At 34.8% G+C, this 7,009-nt stretch overlaps 1 long non-coding RNA gene across 1 annotated transcript in view; it reads right to left on the reverse strand.

The window, feature by feature from the left end:
* Positions 1-648: 648 nt before the first annotated feature.
* Positions 649-7,009, reverse strand: part of LOC116082346 — a 13,759-nt gene continuing 7,398 nt past the window's right edge. Inside the window, exon 2 of the long non-coding RNA XR_004115258.1 lies at positions 649-937. This is a non-coding gene — a long non-coding RNA (uncharacterized LOC116082346). The remainder of the gene's footprint in view (positions 938-7,009) is intronic.

Below are 7,009 nucleotides of genomic sequence, written 5' to 3' on the forward strand. Positions count from 1 at the left end.
ACATATGTTCACACACATACAACAGAGGCACACTCAGGGAGGAACTGGAGTGCCAGGTTGACTAATGGAAGTAGAGCTGAATATATTTTAACTTGGAAGAGAATGGGAGGTGGTACTGTGTGCATGTTTATTAAAATTGCATGGGAACTGGGGTTTTCCTGACATCTTTATATTTGCAAATTAATGTACAAAGTGACTAAATGTTGCACTTCACATAAGTCCTTTAGGAAACAAAGTGTTAAATATGTGTGACCACAGCGAGACATGCTGCCATGTCATGCTAGCACCCAAGAAGTGAGGCATGGGGTTCAGGAACAGCTCATCCTCAAAAACATAGGCAGTTTGAGGCCAGCCTGGTCTACATTTAAAAGTTAAACTATAGACAAACAAAAAATATCCCTGCCTCCCTATGGAGAATTTTGTAGCTTAGCCATACATCTTTGTAGCCTGCTCATGGATTGTATGACAAGAACACTTGCTAATAATGTATGTACACTAGAGAATGACTGAGCAAAGCTCTTCTAGAACAAAGATACACGTTGTTTAATATTCAGGGTTACATTTATTTAATTTTACTGTAAAGTGCGTGCATGGATTTACACGTCAATTACATAAAGTAAGAACTCTGATGCAGATGATACAGTCATGCTGTCTTCAAGCCTTTAATACAAAAACAATACTCAACATATGTTTCACCACATGATAGTTGCACATATATCTGGTTATTTTCTCCCCTTCTAGTCTATGTGTTTCCCTGGGCATTGCCAAAGGGGAATTCTTAGTACAATAAAATGTAAGCATTCTGTAACTTGCCTCTGCTCCTACTCTGGCTCCAGCAGGCTGCCTTCGCTTGGTTAATATTTGCTCTTAGCTGCTTCCTCATTCTCTGGGCCGAGCCAACCTTCCTGGAAGTCTGTGTTCCCCGTGGCTCTTGAAGCTACAGAAATAAAATGTTTTTTAACTGAGGTCATTAAAAGGTTCACAGAAATTTCTTTTTATTATTTAAAGAGAAACTGAGGATGCAGACATACAAACCAAAAGGACAGAGCTTCTGAGTGGAAACAAAAAGCCCCCAGTCACATTTTCTCCCCTACCCCCTGTGAATTAATATTTTCTGACAGACTCCCAGGAGGAGCATTTAGTATCTGAAGCCTAAAAGAAAACAGAATCCTGGCAAAATATTAATAAAAAAGCCATGAATTCAAGATAAATATGTTGCAGACAAACATATGGACTCTTAAATATATATAAGAACATTTAAATACTTTTAGATGAAATTTGAAATTTCATATTTTGAAAGTACAAATGAGATTTTCTTAAAATATAACTCATATATAATGAGAAAAAAAGATGGGAAAAATAAAAGCAGGCAAAGTAAGAAATACACTTTCAAAAAAGTTTATTCACGGCAGCTAACATGTTCTTCCAAGGACAAAGGTGCTACATTTAAAATCAATATTTCATTTTAGCAGTTTCTATACCACATTCTATACTACACCATAATTTTTCACTGGCACTAATTTCAAATTTTCTCTTACATTTATTTATTAATTAGTTGATTGATTTTCTCACTCCCCCCCGTGTGTGTGCATCTCACTTCCTCCCCTTTTGTGTGTGTGTGTGTGTGTGTGTGTGTGTATGCTAGTGCGTGCGTGCGTGCATGTGTGAGTGTGTGTGTGCATGTGTTTGTGTGCATGTGTGCTTTTATTATATGTATATGCATGTGGAGATAGAAGGATAACTCTTGGGCGTCAGTTCTTTTCTTCCACCATGTGATTTCTGGGGATAAAATTCAGATCATCAGGCCTGACAGCAAGCACCCTTGGCCCCTAAACCATCTCACTGGTCTGACTCTGTTTTATTGTTTTTTCTTTTCTTAGTTTCTTGTGAAATGTATTGTCATCAACTATTCAGGCATATGACAATGGTTTATTTGGTGCTTATTGTCATCCAGTGCATGCCAACTCATGGAGAAGCAGACTAGAGCAAAACTGATCCAAATCTATGCTATTTGTTGGCTTATAGTGGAGCAACCTCGAGAGCTGCCTGAGTGGATTTAGTACTCCGGCTTGCAAATGGTCTCAGTTCAATCCTAGCTTTAACACATCACGAGTAGTATCATTCACCAACTGAACACCTCACTAAAATTTATTCTTCTATGAAAAATACGTGTAACTCGCCTTAGGAGCTGATAGTGCTGCATGTGATTATTTAAGTAAAATTTGAAGCTACTGTGCTGAGACCATACAGTATTTATAAAGACTGTGCCCTCAATAAAGTATCAGTAACCTCTTGAAAGCACACGTTTACACAGGACTGACACATAACTCATGTCTAAGATACAGCTAGCAAATCACCTGTGTCCTTAGTACAAACTGAGCTGTGTATCTGTTTACTGATCCTAATGAAAAAAGACACTACAGGTTTTGTTTTCTGAAAGAACCCTGAAAGAATCACTTCATGAATTCTGAATTTTGCGAGTGTTTCAAATTTTGAGCAGATCTTGTCATTTATCTTTAATCTGTTCTTTACAGTATTTATTTTTAAAAACTCTGCTGTTGTATTTTATCTTAAATTTGTATAAGCTAAAATGTAAGACAAAGTTATTCTTTATAAATTATTGGCCAATGTTTTCTTGTTTGAAATTTATCATATATTTATAATCCCCCTTTACATTTTATTACTACCAGTGATAGAGCCACTTACAACACTCTCTGTCATATATTCTTTGTACTATTTGCATGTCTATATTTATAAAGTTAATTGTTTTTGTCTGCATGTAAGCAATTGAATATTGCAGCTCTGCTATCGTTTCTGGCTACCATATCTTTTCTCTGAAGGATCCTTTCCATTGAGTTTCAAAGGATCGGGTTAATTTATGCTTATTTTAAGCCAGTAAAATTAAATATCAGAGTAATGTCTATTATGTGAATTTTCCATATCTTTATATAGTAATCACCTAGTCAACTGAAAAATACCTGTAGGTGCAAATTTCAAAGCATCTCTTCATAGTTAATATTATGAATCATCTGTATCCGAGCATAAGGGTTATTATTTTATTCTAGCATATAGATCAATTTAATCTTGATTAAAATGCTCTTGAATCGGATATGATTATATCAAAATCTCATCTATTTGTAACAGAATGATCTGGTACTTTGCATTATAGAAAACTTGAAGACTGTAACTTTAAATTTTTTAGCCTTTTACATGAATGATTGTAATTTTTTTCTTTAAAGTTGAAATTGGAGGCTTTAGCTTTGTTCTAAATTATGTCACTTTTTGTAGGAATTGGTGAACCCATTTCATCTTTGTTCTTAAATGATGCCCTCGTTTTGTTTTCCTTTGGTTTTTAAACAGTAGTGTTGCCATTTATTCATAATCCTTTGAAATTATTTGCTTTTATTCAACTGAAGATCATAATTATTTTATTTTATTTTTATGGTACATCATTATTGTTGTTATGATTAGATACATTCTCGATTCCTAAGAGGACACCTGTCTTTGCTATTGATTTTTCCTTAGTTTTGGTTTTGGGTTTTGTTACCCTTGGAGCTAACTTTAGTATTCCTAGTACAGATCTTTTCTCTCTCATATTTTCTGTCAGCATCGCTTATCATTCATTCTCTCTCTTTTATTCTCCCTCAGTTTTCTCATTTTGGATTTACTTAACAGTGCTTTCCCTTACATAAGGAATAGGCTTTCCTATTATTAGCATATCTCATTGCTGTGACCAGATGCCGTACAGGAAGAAACGTAACCAAGGAATGGATAATATCAGCGCACAGTTTGAGGAGATGGTCCATCATGGTGAGGATGGCATGGTGTCAGGGAGCAGGAAGATGGCTGGGCTTTGCCTCTGAGATGCTTCACTTCACTAGTTGGTGAGTCAGAAAGCACAGAGACCAGAGGAAGTTGTGTGGGCCATTAAACCTCAGGACTTGCTCCCAGGAAACCAAGGCTCCAACTGATAGAACATCTACAGTCTTCCTAATCAGGCTACAATCTGGGGACCAAGTGTTTAAATAGGTGAATTTATGGAGGTATTTCTCCTTTAGGTATAATTTACTCAATGGCACTTCTTTTTTCTTTCAGTACTGGGAAAAACAATGAACTCTTGAATGCTCCATCATTGAACTGCAGCGTCATTGATGATTATCAGTTCTTCCTGGTTGGTATTTGTACCTAGTGCTTCAAATGTAGTATTTCTCCTATTTCCAATCAATTTCTCTGTTTCTATGTTTAGAAACAAAAAGCAATAGATTATGTGTTTACTTGGTTGGATTTTGATACAAAGTCTGACTCTGGTTCTTGTCTGGACCAGAGTTATACAACTTACTATGTGGACCAAGTTTCAAGTTATAGATGAGGTAAAATTTCACAAAGCTGATCTTTTGGCTAGCTTGTCATCCTGTGAATCTTCCAAACTTATGAGCTTCCCATCTCTGGAAGAATAGCTTCACAAATACAATTATATAATGAAACAATTAAAACATATATATATATATATATATGTATATATATATATATACATATATATATATATATATAGTTTCTGTGTAAAATCTATGAATTACATAGAAGCAAAATGATATGATATCTTCCTAAGAATTCCATAATTTGCTTAATATAATTATCTCCATAAATAACTTTGTTCTGTAAAAGTTAAGCAGAATATCAACCCATGTCTGTTAACCTGTACTTTGAGTATGAGTCAAATTTATCCCTAGAAAATTTAGAAACAGAATAAACATCTTTCTTCCTTATAATATGTCTGATATTGCAATGTCACCCCACTCCATCTTGGTGCAGTTCTGCTTAAGGGTTTGTGGGCTTTCAAAGGGTGGGGAGGCTGATCAGTTAACACCAAGATGAGAGCTAAATGGTCCTAATCTGTGCAAGCTGACAGTTAAAATGACCTTGATTATTCTCGTTGATGACTTGAACTGTAATCTCTATTGGGTAATTTTTTTGATATAGAGATATTTCAACTTCTTATTATAGTATACATATTTCAGTTATCCAGAAATGGATTGACTGTGCGTAACTTATTAAATAGCTTTATATGTTTTTGGTTCTTGAGGCTTGGAAGCCTTTTATCATTCTGGGCATTATCTGCAGTTATAATTTATAATATTTTCATCACTATTTCAAATGCCTGGCACAGCCAGGTAGTTTTATCATAACCATGAAGTTACACCATTACTTTTCAACCTGAACTTGAATACTTTAATTACAGTTGGTAATGATCTTTACTGCCTGTTGATACGTTTGCTTTTATGATTAAGACTTATCATGATATTTAAACCTCTCAAATAATGAAAAATTTAATAAAACCATCTTTTTGGAAAGTTCACATGAATTGAATAGTTGATCATATGCCTTTAAAAAAGTCTGAGAAAATATTTTTTTGTACTTCAGAAAAGAGTAATTTCAAAGAAAAGTAGTCTTTTGTTTTAAAATTCATATTTTTATAATTATGGCACAAATTTTGTGCAACTATATAGAAAAATAGGAAATTCCAATTTAGAATTCCATCATGAAACTACACCATTCTAATTTCTCCAGGCCACGGTTTGTTAATATTCCACAGAGTCCCAGGATGCAACTCTAAGACTGCATTCAAATCTATGAACACGAGGTAATCATGCTCAGCAGAGTATAACAATAATTATAATAGAGATTAAATAAAAATAATTAGAAAAAGTTCATCTAGTTTTGATGTATTAATTATTCTGACCCTGTTCTATTCAGAGTCTAATTATCTGGTTCACTGAAAATGCCGAGATTTCTACGACTCATAAAAATTACATTCAAGTAATTATGTCAGCAAACTAAACAGTATTCATTTACCATGGCTTTTTATGCACACATTTGAATATGCTTTTTTAACTGTTTTGGCTCTTTGTTCCTATTCATGGGAAATAATACCTGTAGAGAAATTTGAAAGTCAGTTGCCCTCTGAGTGTCGTGTGCAATTCTTGCTGATATTCGTCTTTTGTAAGGCTGCTGTAAGTCTCATATAACCTTTGTTTAAAAAACATGAATTAAAGTTCACTCTTCAGTTGTTTCAAAGAAATCTTCAAAGCCTTTAGCTGTAGTTAAAAAAAAGTTTAAAGCAGTCTTACGAATCATCTTTTAGAAAGTTTCCTACTTGGATAGCTAAGTAGTTTCTTCCTGGTTTATTTCATATAGACATTTTTCCCTGAAAGATACATTATGGCATCGTTCTATGAGAAAGACTAGACTTAGAAGATGTGTATACATACTCATGTGAACATAAAACATTTAAGCTTTTTCAAAAGTGATGAGAGAGCTTAAGTGTGTAAAACACAGAAAATTTAATGTTGAAATTAATGAGAATTGTGAAATTCTTGTAGCATAATAAGATTGTTAGTATTAAAAAAGTACAAATGTTTCAATGGAGAAGTTAGGGCAAGAACTATAGGAGCTGAAGGAGTTTGCAACCTCATAGGAAGAACAACAATACCAACCAACCAGATCCCCACCCCCCAAAGCTCCCAGGGACTAAACCACTGACCAAAGAGTACACAGGGGGTACCCATGGCTCCCTGGATATATAGCAGAGGATTACTTTATCTGGCATCACTGGGAGGGAACCCCTTGGTTCTGTGGAGGCTTGATGTCCCAGGATAGGGGAACCCTAGGGCACTGAGGCAGGAGTAGGTAGCAGGTAGGGGAGCACCCTCACAGAGGCAGGGGAGGGAGGAGGGACTAGGGTCTTGTGGAGGAGAACCTGAGAAGGGGATAACATTTGAAATGTAAATAAATAAAATAACCAATAAAAAAAGAAAAAAAGTACAAATGTTTTGAAATAATTGGTGGAGTTAAAGAACTCTAAAAGAGCCAAAATCTATCTGTTTTAAACACAAATCTATAATATACCCCACATTATTTTTATGTGAAAATGTAATGTTTATATTGAACACTAAGCTGCAGTTACTGGCTAGGTTATTCAGGTTGCCTCTCTAAACTGTTTTCATCACAA

Source organism: Mastomys coucha, unplaced genomic scaffold (assembly GCF_008632895.1).
Source record: "Mastomys coucha isolate ucsf_1 unplaced genomic scaffold, UCSF_Mcou_1 pScaffold7, whole genome shotgun sequence".
In the NCBI taxonomy this organism is placed as follows: domain Eukaryota; kingdom Metazoa; phylum Chordata; class Mammalia; order Rodentia; family Muridae; genus Mastomys; species Mastomys coucha.